The sequence below is a fragment of the Acanthopagrus latus genome, chromosome 2, assembly GCF_904848185.1.
Source record: "Acanthopagrus latus isolate v.2019 chromosome 2, fAcaLat1.1, whole genome shotgun sequence".
Taxonomy (NCBI): Eukaryota; Metazoa; Chordata; class Actinopteri; order Spariformes; family Sparidae; genus Acanthopagrus; species Acanthopagrus latus.
The window spans coordinates 5,686,470-5,707,184 of NC_051040.1; the positions used below are offsets into that span (position 1 = coordinate 5,686,470).

The 20,715-nt window shown below is 38.2% G+C and overlaps 1 protein-coding gene across 4 annotated transcripts in view; it reads right to left on the bottom strand.

The window, feature by feature from the left end:
• tenm4 (teneurin transmembrane protein 4) overlaps positions 1-20,711 on the bottom strand; it is a 205,519-nt gene extending 184,808 nt beyond the window's left edge. For 3 of the 4 annotated variants that reach the window (XM_037073918.1, XM_037073908.1, XM_037073900.1), the window contains exons 1-4: positions 19,915-20,101; positions 19,699-19,787; positions 15,988-16,068; positions 14,018-14,096 (exon numbers count right to left, since the gene is read on the bottom strand). The gene's annotated coding sequence lies outside the window, so the exon portion shown is untranslated. The other variant, XM_037073890.1, reaches the window with a different exon arrangement.
• Positions 20,712-20,715: the final 4 nt, after the last annotated feature.

The window sequence follows — 20,715 nt, forward strand, 5'->3', positions numbered from 1 at the left end:
CCAGGCTCTGACCCATTTCAGCTATTTTTGAATTATTTCCAGCAATCAATTTCATTTTTGTACAACTGTATTACTATAACTTACATCATTGTCAGCTGAAAATACTGCAAATGCCGCTGTGACAGTAGGGTGAAGGACCTATCCTGTATAAACACTACAATTACTGTCAAGCAGTTCAGCGGCAAGGGCAGGGAGTTCGGGTTTTCAATGAATTTTTCATCAATCAAGCAGTGTAAGTTGTTTGTTCTTACAGATACGTTGCTTCATTCAAGTGTCATTAACAAATAACACAGGTACTCTCCAGGTAATGCAACCAGACTATGTGGCCTTACCTTTTATTCAACATGTTTTGTCTGCAGTAAATCACCTTTGGGAAGGTGGTTGAACAATTACTGATCCTTGTATCAGCAAATTATTATTATCATCAGGGCCCTTCTGCCTCACATAAATATATTTTAATGCGTTGTAATTTCATGAGGAAGATTGCATGTTATATTACAGGATATAAGATTAGTCTTAATTAATCCCCTGGTGTCTGTTTTCTCTCCCATCTGTTGCATGTGCCACACAGTCCAATGGGGAAACACTGCAACAGTAATTATCACTCACACGCAGACAGTTCACTGTTGGTTACTTTCCCTTGTGATACTCATCTTTATTGTTTATTGCTTTCATATCTATGTATCTAATTAGTCCAGATGAAGAGGACTGTACAATTACATTATTAGAGGAACACTCAAACATTCTGGGAAATGTATTTGTAGCAGTGTTCAACCTCTACTGATGTAAACTATGACGGTACACACCTGTGTCGTGGTAACAAGGGCTCTGTTGAACATCTGTGACATTTTGGGAAAAAAAAAAAAAAGCACATATGATCAGTGTGGCTGTGGGAGGCAGACCAGAACCCTACTGGTATATAAAGAGACCATAGTTTAAATTAAATTGACTGCCTTCTTGAAAAAGCTTTGAATGATTGGTGTTTGTTTGGACCTTCTGATGGCCCAGTACATAAGAAATGTCAGATATGACTCTGGTGTGCCACTTGAAATGAGGCACATGTTGCGAACACAAAATGCCAAAAACATGACAGTGCCTCTGCTAAGATCCCAGCGGACTTGGTAATGTGTTGTCAGCCGTCTCTAGCATGGTGCAGTACTAAATGTCACATATTTGTTCTTTCAGTGTTCATCTACAAGCACAGATGACTGCTGCTTTTACAGAAAGTGATCCATCGCGACATATTTCATCCAAGGTCGTTTTCTTCAGTGTTCTGATATCCTGCATGGCCTATAATGGATGCTATTAGATGTTTTGTATGGCATTATCCTCATTCAGTTTAAACCTTGGGCCATAGCTTCCAAGGCTCTAGTCTGACAACTGACACCCAGATTTTCATTTGTTGTTGGAGCTCAGGCAGTTTTGGGAGACTGGTGACCTCGAGCTGTCACTCTTAACTAGGATGGCTAATTAAGTTACACATTTCTGCCAGCGCTGTTTCTTTCTGAAGAACATTAGGTTCTTTAAACTTGAAATGAATGTGACAATTAAATAAAATTGAAATGAATTAGCTATTTATAATACTACAGAAGGGGAAAAAAAGCTTTTAAGTCTCATCCTTTTGATTGTCCTATATTATTTTGTATCTAATCTGTAGCCTGCCCTTGATTTGACAAGCATATAACATCTGCCAGTCCGTACTTCACACGGGACGGTTTATGTGCAAGAATGGTTTGGCCTTCTCTTGGCATGAGTTAGAATATTGATCTGTTCTCCTTGATGACAGCCAGGAGTCAGCTGTAATTGATCCAAATCAATTAGAGCACCAAGTTTCCTGATAGCCATCAGGAAACTTCACAGTGTGAAAGCCAATAGTATCTGAGAATGCTCTCATTTACTTGTGTGCACACAGACACAACTCTTAGCTGATGCCAGAGCACTTGAATTGATAAATTATCTATTAGGGGGCTGAGCACAAAGGACAAAGTAAGTGTTGCACATCATTTGATGTACCACATCTGATGCAGGGGATCAGAGATTATAGGAGCACATTAACATGTACTTCATCAACATGATGGCTGACATTGCTGCATCACATTCTTTTAAATTTGGTTCAAAATGTTATGCTTCAGTAATACAGTTGGAAAAAAATGACACCTAATTGGGATCACAATCGCTCAAAGCATTGTCTGGCATGTACATATAGACAAGTATACACAATCATATATCAAAATGTTGGTGTTGTTTCTAGAACATCATAATTAATGTGTCTCCAGGACCATTACTACAACTGACCGATCACGTTTTTGTGATGTGATAGCTTTGAAACTTTAGAAAAAGAATGGAAAAATTAACTGAATGGGAGAAGTTAGCATTTCTGACACATAGTAAATATTGAAATAGACTCTATTTTAACCCAGACTATCTTTTCCTCAACCTAACTGTGAAAGAAAAGCTTCATCAGCTTGATCAGAATATGAAGTTTATCGCTTTTTGGTCAGCTGCAATGACGGTCCTGAAGCAAAATGAATTATGATGTTATTGGAACAACACCAACACAGTCAAAGCCGATAAAACGTGCATAGCCGTCTACAAACAACATATGCCTGGACAAACACATACTGTAATATAAGATAAGAAACAAAGAGACAGAAAGTAATTGAACACTGCCTCCTGTAGAGCATTATTCTAAATATGACCAGGGCAGCTGTATATAACATGATGGCCCTCAATATCAGAACTGAGAAACTGTTTTTCTGCTGAACCAACCACAGCATATTTCCAGTATGCTTATGAAAAACATCACACTAAATAACAGTTTATTTCAGTAAATTACATCCATCAGTTCAAAGCTTTGTGACTTTCTATTATGGATAAAAACTTTTGGAGGGGATACGGAGTGTCTGATTTCTTGTACAGTGTGCAGCAGCACACTACACAAATATCCCGTGATCCAATAAGGGCTGCAATAATTTGATAGGAAATCATCCTTTTTCATTGGAATCTAATCTAATTTCTTGAAGCAGGCCTTTTTAGATGGTTAGATTTGTGGAAATGCACTCTCTAGGCTACAACATTATGAAACACAAACAGCATTTTCTAATTTCTAAAAGCACAAAACAAAACCTAGCGATTTGCTGCCAGAACAGACGTACTCTGTTTATCGTTGCCAAAGACATAAACTGTTTTTGGTACCCTGATTCATCCTTCCCATATGTTAATAAGGTCTGCTTGCACAAACATTTTCACACGTACTAATAATATTACTCTTAGTGCTCATACTACTGCGGATTCACAAGGGATTCCCTGTATCTCAGACATAAGATTGGCCACAATTTCCAACAATAAAACATTTAACAAAGAAATATCTTTTCCATTCTAGTGGGATCAGTTGAGAAAATAGACAACAATGTTCTGCACAAACGCAACTCATTCCAATGCAGCAGAGGCACCTGAGACAGAGGCAGACCACTACAGGCTGTCCATTATCATTGTTTTTGGCTGGTTTCACACGTCTTCAGGCACAAAATATATTTACAGGGTCAATCACCTGCCACCTACTCAGTCTGAGTAATTGGAAATGACAACTGTTACATATTGCATTTCCAGCAGAGAGCAAATTTGGTTAGTGGTTCTGTGCTTCAGTAAATACTTATTGCATCAGCAGGGTCCTTTGCACTTTACATAAGCAGCTGCTCAAATGACCTCAAGATGATACTGCAATGAATTTACATTGCACAGCGCATCTAACGGTAGCAATGAAAAAGCTCAGAGGAGAGAAGTGGCTTCATTTACAAAATACCATACTTGCAAACCAAACAGACACAGTTTGTGAAGGCGTGTAAAGAAGAGCAGTCAGTAAAATCGGTAACTGTCATACCTTTCATATTCTACCGTTGCTTTCATTTTAATGAACTCTGAAAAAGTTCATTGTCAAATCTGTAAAGTATAAATGATAGATGCAAATAAATATTTGTAAGAGCCAAGGTGTTTCATAAATAACTGATGAAGAATTAACAGAATTCAAAATTACAAAGCCATTTGTAACATTAAAATAATTACTTTGAGTGTGTAGTTCAACAGAGCATTTGTGTACGCTTTGGTACTAGTTCAGCTTTTAGAATAATGAAAGCTAATCACAAAGATTGCGTGTGTCCTTCACTCCACTCCCCTCAAATAACATTAACAGCCACGCCTAACGTGAACAGCACAACCACTTGTTTCAATTAGTGCTGATGTGCCATCAACAAAAGTAATGCCCTCTTCATTTTTGATCCATATGGGCTGTAGGGTAAGTATGAAAACACGATTTTATTAATAAGAGAAATTATCTCTGTGGGAATTAATACGTAAACAAAAACCGGAAAAGCAAGCATGATGTTCATGCTCATTGTTCACAGAAATGATGATGTCCAAAACTAATTTTATTTACATTTGCATTTTCAATTCTCGCTTAGAAGCTCCTGCCAGTAGCAGTGGGCGTGTTTGAGACAGTTAAGCATGCATGGATTAAAACCGTGTCAATCATTTGATGCACTTTAAGTAAACAAGCTGAGACACAATAATAACATCCATGTTGTATAAGGCTACATTTATGCTGCAGGTTACTTTATATAATAGAACTGAAAATTATGAAAATTGACTGCAGAGTGACTAACTGTGGGAGCGAGCCAGGGATTCAACTTTAAAGAACTAAATGTCCTAAGCTATTTTTATACTAGCTTCTCTCTGCTGGACTGCAGTATGTGTCAGTACTCTGTCAGTGTTGTGAAATATAACATAATACAAGTACATAATTTCACTGCTCTCTGTATACTGGAGTCCTGCCACAGACACCGCCTGATTGTGCGAGGGACTTTACATGTAAGAGACATAACATATCTTGGATGTGAACTAAGCCAGGGATCTTTTTACACATATCACTCTCTTCTCTCTCTACACAGATATCCTGTTTTTGTCCATTGTCATCTTTCCAATTATATGAAAAATATCTTCACAAAGATCTTATCTCCTTAAAGTCTGAGGGCAAGAGGAACCACAACCGATGATAAGATGATGTTGATACAGACACGGGCCACTAAGCTGCCCTCACAGATGCTGGCAGTTTAGAGGAATGTGGCCTGAATACAATTCCTTTTTGCGATATTGCAAATGCAAGATCAATTTAGGACTAGAAAAGAAAAGAAAGAAAAGTAGAAAATGACTTCTGGAACCTGTGGTGAGCAGAACTGAACATTAAGTGTTTACTGTTATATTCTCCTATTACAAGTGTATGATTTCTGTGGTTAGTCACTGCAGAAATGTGTAGCAATGCAGCTCATCTGTCGCTTCACTTATACCCAATGAAAATAAGAATTTACCTTTATTACAACAGAAGGACCTTGGTGGTAAACTGTGAAAAGTATAGCAGGGTTTAAAGTTATGGTTTTAATGTAATGTATGATTGTAAGAAATATCAGATGTTCCATCAGATATTGTCAAAAATGTAAAGAATCGCTGCCAGTAGTTATCTAAAAATGTAAAGTGCAGGTACTAAAAATGTTTTAACTAGTATGAGTGTTTGCTTTACTGAGGCTTTGAGAGTTAAATCAGGCTGATAAACAGACCATATGGATGAAGATATCATAGTTATTAGAGAATTAATATCTAGCAGTTCAATAGCAGCACAAGATTAATTTCAATAGAATAAACCATATCTGAGGGTGAACAAGTTCAAAGCAACCCTGTCAGCTGTATCCATGCATGTCGAGTCTTTACATCCAAGGGTTCAGAGTTGAGTCAAAGACTGGTGTGAAATCAGAACCAGCTGTGTCAAGGGCCAAGCTCCCCATGTAAAATTCACAGTGTTGTACTTACAGGAAACTATACAAGGCTTACAAGGCTGTCTATGTGTTACTTTGAGCATGGCTGCTGATTTCATAAGTAAAAGATTTATAGTATTTATTACTTTATATTTTATTTGTCCAAGTCATCATCCACAATATTGTTACAGTGAGGAGTGTGAGTATGAGGGGCTCCTTCATTTCCGCTGTGCACCCAGCTGTGGTGGAACAGCAGTGTCCATCAACAACACGCCCACACTCAATGTATGCAGGTGGGAAAGAGATTTACTTTATAGTTGATTCACTGGAATAAAGTTGTTTTTTTTCTGCTTTCAGTTTCATTGAGCTTCCTGTCTGCCTTATTGTTAAACCCATACATAACTGTAAGCAAGTTTGCAATAGACTATGGAGTCTAATTTGTCAACGTCACACACTGAGAATGTCACTACCACCCTGCACAAGCACCAAGACACAAATCTACACATTATTGTCCAAAGTTTAACACATTTATGATACACGCCTCGCATTTTATGGCCCTTTTGTACAGCTTTTAGTCTGTATGCCTAACAACAGTTAACCTAGAGCCAAGATTTTAATGCGCTGCATCCTGAAATGCTAATGTGAATGTCTTCAGCCATGGGTTTGCATTTAAACAGGCCCTGCTAGTCAAACATAAATGAAAAGAAAACAACTAATATATGCAAATTTTTACGTTGTTAGCAGTCTAATGAATTTTAATGCAGGTTATCAATTCTAGAGCAAGCAATTCACAAGAAAATAAGAGGCTTTGCCTTACTAAGCTGCAGTCTGCTGTGCGAGCTATCAGTCAAAGAGGATATTAACAGAGCATGGGAAACGTCTTTAATCAAATTTCGTCCAAAGAAACACAACTAAGATCATTTGTTGTGTTTCTTTCAAACTGTCAAACTATCCTTGAACCAGTTCACGATATTGTGTGTTATATAACTGGACAATTCAATTTATAAAACAATTAATGGATTGTCCCTACCATTAAGATTAACACATAATATTCATATTAATTAGCTGACAAGAGTAAATGCATGATAAAAGCTGAATATTTTTCTAAACTAGAGAGGATGAAATCACCACAATAATTTGTTTAATGGACATGAGGTGAAAAACAAGCGTTCTACACTAGAGCTTCTTGCACCGATGTCTCTGTAGATATAGAACTGAACCAACGGGACTCTCTGAAGCGTGCAAACAATAAGTCATTTTCCAAGCAGAAAGTACCGACTTACTTTAATTAACTTCACTTTTTTTCTTCTACTCACACAGGCCACACGAGAAGTCAAAGTCTTTCTTGTTTACCTAAGGAAAGACCAAAAGCATATTAAGATGGAAAATGTGTGTTAAGGAGGTTATGGTGCAGTGGTCCAGAATATTCAATGTAAATAAAGCCGTCGAAGACTTAATCCCAGAGGAAAATAAAAAGTGATTTAACAGCTGTGGGGGAGGGGGAGTTAGCCCTCAAGTTGTGACTATACATGATTATCAAGTGTGGATGAGGACATGTATTGCTGGCCTTCGGACGGCCTCTATTAACTGCAGTATGTGGATTAATTGTCGAGTTGGAATGAAAACAATCACTTCATGTTCTTGTGATAAATTGAAAAACCACTCATTCTAATCTCCGCTTTAGGAGCTTGTTTTATATAAATACAGATTGATCATGGTGTGAGGGTAAGCTTCATGGATGCGTTGGCTCTTAAAGGCTTTGTAGACAAAACAAAAACTCATGACAATGTCGTCACACCAGTGCTGTAGAGAAAACAGGTACATGTTACATAAGAGTAAAGCCACAGCGCAAATGAAAATACCTTTTATAGCTCAAAATCTTATCAAAATGTCATCTGAGGTACAGGAATTTTGCCCATTTGCTTTCAGTCTCCTTCTGTAGGTGACCTCTATACTTTAATCTGACCACTCTTCCTAATGAAAGACTCCAGGAATATGATGTGGACGACAAAGCAACAGGCTAAAAGAAACTGAGAGGCATAAATCAAGACAGAAGCAAGCCCACTTTGAAAACATCAAAAACTTACAGTGGCTTTTCTCTACGATCTTACAAGCTCAACAGGTAAATGAAGTTCATATGACGATATTTTAATGGTTTCATATAATTCACTCTGAATTGATTTCCATGACTACAACAGGCATGACCATACGTGCAGTGCACTGATTGGTTTGACTATTTAGCATAATGCAAGGCAGCAACACCCTGGGGTGAAATCATTTCTGAGGGCGGCCAGACATATCTCATGCTGTGATCCAGTGGTGGAGCTACAACGCCAATGAGTCACATGCTCACTCTGTGATTTATAACCCTCCTTTTGTTTAGAGGTTACCTCTTGGAGGTCTTCTGACACAGTACTCACCATCACTATCTAGTCTGTCCTCCTCTATCGTTTTAGTTTTATGTCTGCTGCAGTGGCGTGGGAGCAACGTGTTTGTTTTGCACTCTAAATAATGAAGTCAGGACAGCTGATGGCGCAGACACACACACAAAAAAAAACAACATCATAACCTAATCATCACTTGATTAATATTGTAGGCATTCCTCATCCTGACAACCTAAGGTCGACAAAAGTCTTCCTCCTATATTTGTTAAGGGTGACTATGCAAATAATTGTATTAGTCCTCTTTTGAAAGTGAGTTTTTGCCGAGTGCTGTCCTATCCTTTCTCAGAGGAGATGACCTTTTGGTGTATGTAAAGCCATTCATCTGAGGCGCACTGCTCTGACACGAGAGCCGAATGATAATGCCTTGAAGCTGTCAAGCAGAACCATTTATAATAAAGTTGAACCACAGTGCAGCGATGATTCAAGGTTCCATGTTATTTCAAGTTACATTCAACTAGGATACAGCAATGGTACTGCGTATTTTCGTGTTCTTAAATGATGTCAGCTGATATCTGTGAGTGACAGTTCGCTTTAACTGCTGTTTTCCCCAGTTTAGAAATGTTTAATGACACTCCTCTTTTAGCTGACAAATGAACTAACATATGTAACGTTTACCAACGGTCCAATTTGAATTTTATCATCGCTAAACAGACAAGAATTTACACAGACTATAACTGCCTTAACAATGCTAAAATGCACATAAGTACCATACAGTGTCTCTAACTGCTTACAGAATAATACATAGAACTATTGAAACCATTTGTTGCAACAGCCACCAGCGAGCTGAACCAGTGGATGATGATCGATGCTTTTTGAGTCACGTTGGTCTACATAGTCTCTGCTGCATCCCAAAGCTAGATGCTGCAGCCTCCGACACCACAGGCTCTGTGGGTGCAAATAACAGTGTTTTACTGTTGTTCAGAGGTTAATGAAAAGTAATGCGCTCACATCTTTAATTTTTTTTTTTTTTTTATTCCCATGCCTTCATTTTACTCCTACTTCAAAGTGTGTACCCAGAATATGAACCGACCACAATAGACCTGTGCAGCAGATGTTTTAAATGTATCAAAACATGAAATACAGACAGTAGCACCCTATATAATACACCTTATGATGTATTATATGGGTGCTATTAGTACCTTAAGTATTTTGTACAAATAGACATACAAATATAAATTTAACGATATTTTGTGGGCTAAAATCCAAGAGTTGTGTTCAATTCACTATCGAATGTAATTAGCTTACATTTATATACTGACATTACTACAGTCTGCAGTAAAATTAATCATCAACATTACCTGCACTCTGCGGTAGTGTGATGGTATGAGGAGAAGTAGCTAGCTGTCATCAGGGAGCTAACATGCGGGTCGTGACTGTTGTTTTCACTGAGCTTTGCTTTGAAGGGAGTGAGGCGTGTTTACGCAGAATGAAAGGAGACACTTTTAGTCTTTACTCTGAAAAGTCCTGACTCCAAACAGAAAAGATGGCGCTGACTGGAAGCCGCAAATCAGTTCCAGTGCAAACTGACTCACATCTTGTCTACATTTATGGTTATATACAGTCTCTGGTCAACAGTAGTCACACTTAAAAAATGATATTCACATTGTCCTTCATTTGACATAGATTTTACAGACACACATGCCATGCGGCGCTGAACCCTTTGATACACTGTTGTTCACACAAAGTCAAGTCCTCTGTGCCTTAAGAAAACTGTTCTTAATAAGGACACAGAAGGTGCCATTATTGCTCAATCTGATGGATGAGCTGTTGGCTGGAATGTGAAACTGCCCTGGCCCCCGCTTTGGTTCAAGAAAGTGCTATTCCTCGAGGGGGGGACATGCTGTGATTGAAGTATTTACGACAAGACAGAAATGTGATGGCACAGAGAATGTGGGTGACAGTGACGCATGACTGAACAGATTACTGTGTACAGACTGTAGAGCGGCCCTTTGAATTGTGATGCTTCCCTTTATTGTGCCGAGGTTAAAAGGCTCACCTATCAGGGAGCGGCATTACTCTACCCCCTGCTCTTTTTGATATAGGAGTCCTCAGAACAAAGACCATGTCAGCAAAGCCAGACGATCCCCGACAGACACGTTGGTAAAACTAAAAATGCACTGTGACAGGACACTGACCAAGACTGATAGACAGAAAGAACGTCTCTCTAACATCTAGATGTCTTCTAGAGTATGACAAAATATGCCTGCCTCAAAGCACTCATTATTTTGCACTACCATCCCTAGTCTGATTATTTAATATAGCCGGTGGAGAGAAGTGCTTTCCCCTGTACAAGAATCTGTTTTAAAAGCAGGAGACACCACTTAATGCAATACAGCACTTTTAGCAAATGCAGATGACTACTTGAATAAGTGCAGTTTCATCATGTCTATGGTTAATATTAATCATGATGAGTAGCTTTACTGTTCTTAGTAAAAGTAAACAGAGAAAAGAAACAGATGGAAATTCTTACTGCCTTAGTTCCTCTAAATCAAAATTCTGCATATTCCTCTTCCTTAATCCTTTGTGCTCTTAGAATAATTTCATAAAGAATAACGCTTCACTGATAGCAGGGAGTGTTGAATAAAAATGAGCCTAATTAGCAATAACCGAGCGCAGGAGCTGATCAAGTGACTTTGGTTACATTATCTTGGCTCCGTAATTGTAAATATGACTTAAGAGATGAGTGACCTGATGTGCACTCCTGCTCTAAAATATCCTACCAAGAAATGCTCCGTGCAGACTCGATGCAGTTTTTGGATGAGGCAAATACGCTACATAGGCAAGAAAGATTTATGACCTGCATACATTTCGTTAAACGTGATAAATCTGCTTTCCTACATACAAAACTTAATACAAAGAGAAGGAAATTTTTATTCAGAGTTGCGACAATACTCACTGGTTATGCGCAGAGGAAAAGTTGAAAAAGCATAGGAAGGAAAGGAACAAAACAACCAAAGGCTACATTATCACACCTCCTTGCTCTGAGTCCACTTTCTTGATCTTATCGATAGGTGTGTACTGGAACACTGGAGTCATGGTTCAGAATGTATCACAGTTTTATTGTGTCTTCTTCTTTTTCTGTTTTAGATTTTTTTAATAATGGGAAACAGTATTTTTTTTTCGGTGCGTTACGACCACTTACTGGGTTGGAGAACCTCTTTACTCCCATTGCCCTCGCTGACATATGCATTTGCCAAAGTGTGACAGACATGTTCATGCACTGAACCGTGACGGTTCACCCTGTTACACCATTGGTTAACAGGTGTAATTTCATCCGGCAGATTTTCTGTAAAATCTGACCTGGTGACACACATTGTAAAACTGCAGAGAGGAAGCTGATCCTTCTCAATTTTCAGTTATAGTTGTATTTTGGAGCTTACTTACAGTGAATATAGTGATTATTTACTGGTACTAAATTAAAAATGGCAGCTTCATTAAGCTCGAAACAATTCCTCATTATTATCAATAAATGTATATTATTATTCCTTAGATATAGTAAAACAGTCAAGGCAGACAGATTTATGGAAACACCTGTTAGCCCATTTTTCCCCACTGTGTTTGATGCAGATCACTGTACAGACTGTGAAGCCCACTGAGGCAGTGGGCTTCACAAATAACACTGACTGACTGACTTAAGATACCACACGTCTAACCTGATGAGATTCAGGCACAGCCCATTCTCATTAACAGACACGCATACAAGACAAGGGACTAAATACTTTCTGACATTACATTAGTTTAATAAAGACAATGACACTATTATTTAGACAAGTGAGAGGGTCATTACTGACTGACTGGCTGGCTGGCTGGCTGTCCCGTCCATTAGCAACAAGATAAATGGACCAAGCATTTTCATTTCTACATCTCAATGTCGCCTCTGTCCATGAAACCAGTATCTGTTTGCTTCATCTCATGTGTCATGAAGATGTGAACTGTAAAATACAGGCCTGCCTTCTGAAAAGGAGTACTACCCGCTCTTAAATAATACAAGTGTACCTCTTGTGGATTTTACACAGCTGCAGACACATATCCATCTGTTCCATTCCAAGGGTAGCTGATACAGAATGATGTACATATCAGTGTCAGGATATAAATCCTGCTGTCAGTCTCAGCTGTTGCTATCAGTTTATGTCCTGTGAAAATGAAATGGTTACCTGAGCAGATCACCACTACTTACACTGATTGTACACACTGTTATGCAGCTGTGAAGTCATCTCTTTTCCTTACTGCAGGGCATATTTTAAATACACTGACAGTAAAAAAAGAGGGCCTGTGGGAGCTGCAAGCTTTTTCTGTATTCACCAAAGCCACACAGACTCTCCACTTTACAGCGTGCACTTGCTCTACAGCACAAGCCAGTTCCTGACATTGCTTTTTGGTTTTGATGGTCAAGGCTGCTATAATTATATTTTGCAAAATAGTACAAAATAAATGTCTGAGTGTAAGTCAGACTCAGCAGGATGAATTAATTTATTAAATGGACAACCATGTCTTGCTGACCTGTTTTCCTCTGCTATCCCAGAGTAAACACAAGTCCATGTTCAGATTGTCTTATATTGTTAGACATCATCAATCTGTGTTCAGTGCATTTCTGCTGTTTTTGGTTTTTTTTTGCTGATGAACTGCTGTAATTTACTTTCAGTTAGTGATTTTGTACATTTTCCAGACTTCTGAATGACCTACTGTGAACTTGTTGCTTTCAGCAGTGGGTGCTGTGTGTAGGTGGGGAGAGTGGTTGTTGTAGTGGCACTGATAGCGATAGCGACAGCGATAGGGAGAGCAAAAGATCAAAATCTTTCCAGTGGAGAAAAAGTGAGAGTCATATCCCTTACTCAAACTGTATCACATCTTGTGTCTATATTGCATTATGGTGTATAGCAGCTGCTGTCAGCAGAGAAATGGCATCTCTGCTTCTCCTGCCATGGATTTGTTCCTGAAGGACGACTGACCAGAAGTAAAAAATAGTGAAACTAGAAAGAAATCCATGCGATTTGATTCAATCTGACATCTATCATGCTGGTATAATAAGTTTATGAATTGTCTGCAATCAAATTGTATCTTGTGTTGTTTGGTCAGTTATCAGTGGCTCTAAGAAGATTATTGTGCAACAGCAAATGAAACCATTAAACCCGCTATAATCAATATTTCAGTATTAGCAGTTAATCACAAGATTTTCTGCTTTTTTGTTTTGGTTGTAGCCACAGCAGGGAAGGTTTTCAAGTTCACAAATCTCACTGTACGCTAACTGCTCAACACAAAACAGAAGACAGACAAACAAGACTGCCTGGTGAACACAGCAGAACATCTAGCATCTGAACTAAAAGGAGACAAAAAGGGGGCTAAAAGTGAGTCTTTTTAGGTCAGTATTGGACCCAGGCTAAAGATAATGTGTATAAGTTGTGGACAAAACAAGACATTTGAGGACATTGTCTTGGGCTTGACTGATCGACATTTTCCACCATTTTCTGACATTTAATAAACCAAACAAGTAATCCATTAATCAAGAACTGAATCAACAGTTTAGTATAGCAACAAATATAATCGTTAGTTGTGTCTGCTAATGCTGCACTGTATGAATATGCACCTGTTTTCAGACACATTTGTCACATCAACTTAAGAAGTACAACACCGACCAATTATACTTTTTTGTTTACAACTTGTTTCACTGAAGTGGCCAAAAATTATGTTGCTGCAGATTTATCTATAGAAATGTAAATTACTATAACTACCATCGAAGAACCTCAATAATGAGATGTTAAGAGTGTTAAGTACCTTGGTTCAAGTCCATCTTGTCCTGTAGTAGTAGTAGCTGCATCCCATCTGACACTTGATATCCAGGAAAGTGACGGTCCTTGACAACATAACATAACACTTATTGATAACCAGGATTTAGCGATGTTAAGGTGTAGCACTCTATAAACTGAGCTTCTGTGTCCTGTTCTATCCCATCTGGGGAGGATACTAAAAGAAAATCTGTCATGTTACGTTACGACTTGTCACAATTCTCTTTTTTTCCCCTCCATTTCTCACACTGTGACAAGCTGACAGTGATATTTTTGGCCCTGTGACAGATCTCCAGGTAATTGGTTCCTAACCTCTCACCTAATACGAGGTGTGAGCTGTTCTGCTACCACATGTTCCTAAATTTGAGGTGAGCTGCTGTGGGTCAGGATATTATCAGTTGACAAGCCAATGTGTGTCTAGCAGCCAGTGATGGGAGTGAAATGTATTTAATTATAAAATGAAAACCTCTAATCTTGTCCTGTGTGTGCGCATTTCATTCTCTTTACCAATAATAATATTGATACATACCCCCAAACCTCAAATGTTCAGGTAATAACCTGCAACTTCCTTCATTAATTGACAGTGTGTAACAGACAAGACACTCCACTCAGCACTTTTATTTCTAATTCAATTATGAGTTCAGTCTTGTCTGTAGCAATAGCTGGGATTGGTTTTGATTCCAAGGCATCGAAATTCAGCATATGTTTTCACCTTTCTTTTTTCATTAGATTGCCTTCTTGCAAGAGTAGAGACAGGTAGTGGGACAGGGGAAATGCATTACCACTGCAAGATGACTCTTCAAAAACGTATCTGGTGAAGGTTTCCTGGGAGGGATACCTAGTCACGTTCTGTCTGCAGAATTAGTTCTGAAATTTCAGGGTTGGCAACAAGATTTGATCAGCCCTTAGGCAGATGGGTGTGAATGGGTGTTCTACACTTATTCTGACTCCCAAGCAATGCAGGAGTTGAATAATGCATTAGCTCTCAACAGGATGATATGATAGAAAACCACAGTCTGCCCACGTCATGTCTGGTGGGCTACCAGCTTGATTCAGCCTTGGTGAATGTCACTGGTCACTAACACACATACTGGAGTGATACCTGCATGTAAATGTCCCTTTTTAAGGCATGCACAGGTTGAGATTTACTTTTGAGTTGTGCAATATGTCTGTTATTAACTTTTCCATTGAATAATTCTTACTAGAATAATCAAAAATACAAGAAATACACATAACAAACTTAGTCCCGAGACTACACTGACATTTTAAGCTAAAAAGGCAGAAAACTAAAATGTATTCCATTTCTTTTTTAATCTTAATCTGTTTCAGATAAAACATTTTTCAAAAAGATAGTTATGCTTTCAATTTCATTTTTGCTTATGAATGAATTTAACATTGATTTAAATCAAATTTAAATGAGATAGTCGGTGAAGTGGCCTTCAGTTTATGCCATGGATTTGAATGCACTACACAATTTTTCTTGTTAATTCCTTAATAACTGGCTTATTGTCTGTTTAACATCTTTAACCATGATTTCCCCCTTCAAAATGTTCCTTCTTTAACTTTTCATTCACTCATGTCATGACAACATTTCTTTACATACATGCAGATATTATTTATCTGCTTATTACAAAACACATTTTTGAAGATACCGCAGCTGCTTGAATAAAATGTTTAGACCCAAGATGCCACGCTTTTTATAACTACTTTTTCCTTCTTCTACTGTTTATGTTAAACACAAAGACTGAAAAAGCGAGACACAAAAAGGAATTTGGGTAGAAACAAAAAGCAAGCTTTAACAATGAAATTATTCAAAACCCAAGTACAAACTAAAACAATACCAAATCCCCAAATCCTACATTCAAGATACAAAAGGAATCAAAACACAGAGGGAAGCAGGCAAGGTCAAATCCAGGAATAGAAAATTCAAAAATATTATAAAAACCAAAAGGTACAAACCAATGAAAGGCTTGGAACAGGAGGAGCAGGACTGAAGCAGGGATACGAACAGGAACCGGAGACGTGTGATGAACAGATGAACTGACAAAGACAGAGGGGAAGACAAGGACTTAAATATCACAAGGGGTGATCACTAATAGAATACAGGTGAGGAGCAAAAAGGGAGGAAATGAAAAGCTAAACATGACACTAGAGGACCGAACTTCAAAATAAAACAGTAAATTAAAAAAACAAGAACTCAATCTATGACACAAACACCAAAATTGACACACTTTTGCAATAAAGTTGAATAAATGTGGCTTTGTAAAGGCAAACACATCTGTGGATCCCGTAGAATTTAAATTTAAAAGAAAAGTCAAGTCCACATTTCCAAAAAACTGACAATTACCGTAGACTAAAAATACAATAACAGCACAGTAGATAGATATTTGCCCAGAGGTGTGCTTGACACAGCGTTTGTTGCCAGCGTAACGATTATACTATCAATAAATTCAGGAATTTTAACCAGCCGTTGTCCAGCTGTGATAACAGAAAGGGAAAAAAAAACTCTGGCTGAAGGCATTTTGTCTTCCCCAGCATCCTGCCAGTTTTGTTCCACTGCCCATTTGTCAACAGTGATGTCCAATCGCTCAGTGCCAGGCGGGCAAATCAGCACCTTGTCACTTTCGAAATGACAATTTGAGTCTCAGTCAAGTCTGCAACCAGTTTGTGCCTTACAGCCACTCACTACCTCAAAGCAAGTACTAAAAATAAAGCAAGCCAATCTGCAAGTGCAGGCTTGCATGCAATCTACAAAACTGACCATATTAGAGCTCTGAGGTGACTTTGAGATTGAGGACATTTATTTTCATTCATCAGAAGCAGTAATCCAAAGTTCAATCGGAAGACTGAAAAAACCTCTGTGGAAGCTTATTGGACAGCGTGACAAAATGTCAGTTTCATTTCATAGCAAAATAATCTAAAAGCGAGGGGCTCTGTCATGGTCAATCAGCCGTGTAATATAAGCAATCTAAGATGAATATGGGGCCCCAGTAGTATTAAAGCACAAATTGAGGATGTACACAATTTCACATGATGCAAACCCAGTCGCGAAGCAGATCTTATAGTGGCAAATTAATGCTGAAGCCATCCTATGATTACTATAGCCGTCATTTAAGTATTTGTCTCACTCCTAGGTTTCCGTGCCCCGTGATTGTTATCATAACTTGTAAATATTCTGCACACTCATGTAAGCACATTCAGTTAAGTCAGAATTAATCAACGGCTACACAGAGATGAGGACAGATTCAAACATAGATGCTCAAGTCTGTTATCTTGAAGACAGCAAATGTGCAATTGCCGGGTGGTGCAGCTTTTGATCGTCTGACAGCCAACTCATTAAAAAGCTTTTGGATGTGCCGTACGTTGCCGAGAAGCATTTCAGCACTTCTTTTGCGTCAAATAGGTGTTAATAATGAGCTGCTCTCGCAACAATGGCCAGAATCCCATGGAACAGTTTTAAAATCAAATTACTACACTCACATTTACTCTTCGTCAGCAGTGTGTTAACAAAAATATGATATGTCTGGTTGCAGGATTTTCTGTAGTCTTCCTCTGCTTGCCTGAGTTTGAGATTCACCCTACATACCGCCTACATATAGTTTGTGTAACATTTCTTAAGCAGCTTATATTGCACACAGTGATGCAGTGAAAATTCAGTGGGTGTCATTTTTACCACCTACTGCAGCCTGTGCCTGCCTTCATGAGTGGTCACAATTTTGTTAACAGAACACACTTCAGCACCCACTCCACATTAGGTCTGACTCTCTCTTGACCGCATTCCATTGTTTTACATTTTCTCCTCTTAACCGAAAGTTAGAGATATTTTATTCGCAGCTCAAATCTGTGTGTTGGCTAAAGTCGACGAATATCAGTGTCAGAAGTTTAATGACAGCCAAACACGACAGCCTCATATGGCAGGGTAATTTAGTTCTCAGAATGTCATCTTTCATTAACTGTACACTATATTAGGTGTCAGTCAAACCTGTTATTACTGAAAATTGACGGTTATTCAAGGAAATGTATTGACTGTATATATATTTAAAATGGCAGCCATGCTCACAGCTTAATGAAAACAATAGCAAATGTAATCCTAAAAATTCAAGGTGTCCTTGTCTAAAATCTTTCTTACCTAGCATTATGTATCACAGTAATTTTTTTGCGAAGTACCAAATATCACTGTCACAAAACTTACATGGAAATTAGTGCTGATCACTGAGAGAAATTCAGAAATGTGTCTCAGATCTTTTTTAATTAAAGTTTGTTTTACATTCCTTGGCAATATGCAATTAACATTTACAATGTTAATATGTGTCTGAGCAGTCAAAGAAAGTCTGCCAACCCCATTTTAGTCACCTTAAGCACTTAGTGGAGATTGTTGTTCCAGTCAAAACACAAGGTCCAGAGGCTCTATTGGATTAAAGGTGAGCATGGAATATTTCACTTGAAATTAAATTTATGTTAATGCAAACTGGGTGCCAAACACTCAGGCGCGCTGTTTATTCATCAAGTGGATTGGTTGAAAATGAATGACGACTTGTGCTCTGGCAGTCAACACGGATCCTCAAAGAGACCAGATGATTGATATCCCCAATCCCACTTTATTTGATTAACTTCTGTTCCCAGTTTAGAGAGAGACATTTGAGATCTCCCCAGCTTTACAAAAAAAAGAAAACGTTTGATTAATTCTGTGATGTACTGAAATGACCACTGACATCTTGTAGCGTTTTATAATCCATTGTTTGACATTAATGTGATAGGTAAGAACTTTACACGGAATCCAAATCAGAGGAGCAGACGGGAAGTCAAGATTTCACCATTTTGTCAGCCAGTCACAATTATGTTTGCAAGATTTCAAAGACTTAGAAATAAAGAGTCTCTTCTTTACTGATTTTGCAATTATGTAAATCCACAAAACAAGACGGGAATTACAATTTTAAATATAAAAAAGATTGTTCTCTAAAAAGCAACTGATAATACTTGACCATTTCCTGAATACCTTTTCTTGTTCATGAGGTGTGATATATTCCAAATCCATGGTAAACTTGTTTTAGTTCTTTTATGTTGCAAAATAACAACATAACTGTATGATAACAAAAATGATCTTTTACCAGACCCACTCTTTATTAAAACTTAACAGGCGAAAGTTTTATTTGCACTTTTTGACACTAAGACTTGAACCAAGGCAATCTTATAAAACATAATTTGTGGTTGATTTCTTGAACCTAAAAAATCCTTTTGTTCCAGTGCAGAAGACTTTTAAAAAGAAAATGTGAAGGGGTTGGCTTTTGCTCTCTTACTGATAACTGAAATATAGTTTATTCTTGTTTTTAGGTAAAGTAAATTATTTTTGATGAGAAAACTGACGGTTGTTAACAGACTCTAATAAAGACTAAGCTACTGTGATGTGATTGTGAGGATGAGCATATCTGAGCAAAATCTAAGATGAAGTTGTATTGCAAATATGTCAATTAAACCCCATTAACAATCATAGTCTGATAAACAAGATTGATACAATTTAACAAGAAACTGAATATTGATTACCGGTATTCTAATGTTATGTAACTTCATGTAGCAAAAAGTAGGAGTTTGAGAACAAGATATCTGCAAAAGGATTGTGATTATAAAGGTCATGCAAGGCATTTGATATGTTTTTGCATGTCAGAAACTCACCCAAGAGATCATGCTATTATTCAACACACTGAAAATCTCACATCCTCTCCAACTTAGCCTGTAGTCCAAAAGCTGAAATCTGCCTTGACCTGCACACATTAGGATACATTTCTAATCATTTCTTTATCTTGAAGAAAAAAATATTTAAAAGAAAATAACCTTTAGCATTTAGAAGCCAGAAAACTTTAGCTAACATTAGCTAAATCAATCTCATACATAGTAAAAACAGTTGAAATTTCACTGCTGAGTTTCAACAGTGAAACAAATCACTCCATTATTTCAGGAAACTGGCAGTCATACTACATTGCGCGTTATAGAGTTATTAGCTAGGATCTACAATCCTGGAGAGCCAGCAAGATTTTAAAGTGGTACGGAGCAGACAGGAAGTAAAAGCGCCGAAATAACAAACTACATCCGGTTACTTTTCAAAATAAAACAATCCGTGTTGACACTAGCACACGTAGTGAGGCCGACTGTCTACCATACTGCACCGTGGCAGAATCAAACCGCAGCCGGTGGGGACTGCCGGAAGGCGGAGCAAAACCGGATCGGAGCCGCAACGCAGCGGGCCGTATCCAGTGGAAACTGGGCCGACTCATTAGCCATTCTCATGGCTAAGAACAACACACAAAGACGCTAACGTTAGCATTTGGCTAATACGAGCTACAAACGTAGCCAAGTTGGCAAACCTTACATATTTCATTAAAATAACAAATCCCCCCGAAACAAAACAAGTAATTACCTGTCCAACAGAAGGAGAGCAACCTCTGCATCACTTTCCAGGTCCTTCACATGCCCCATTTTTTTCCACCACTCAAAGGCACACCAATGTTGACTCGGTCCGACTTCTTTCTTTATCCAGAGCCTTTTTCGTCGCAGCCATTTCTGCCTCAGGCTTTCTTATCCTGTCTTTTTAGCGGGGTGAGCTGTTACAGGTAACGCTGGCTGCATTTTCTCTGCAATTGTAACCAAATGAACGTCTTCTCTGGCAACTCCGTATTTCTGGAAGTGTGCTGA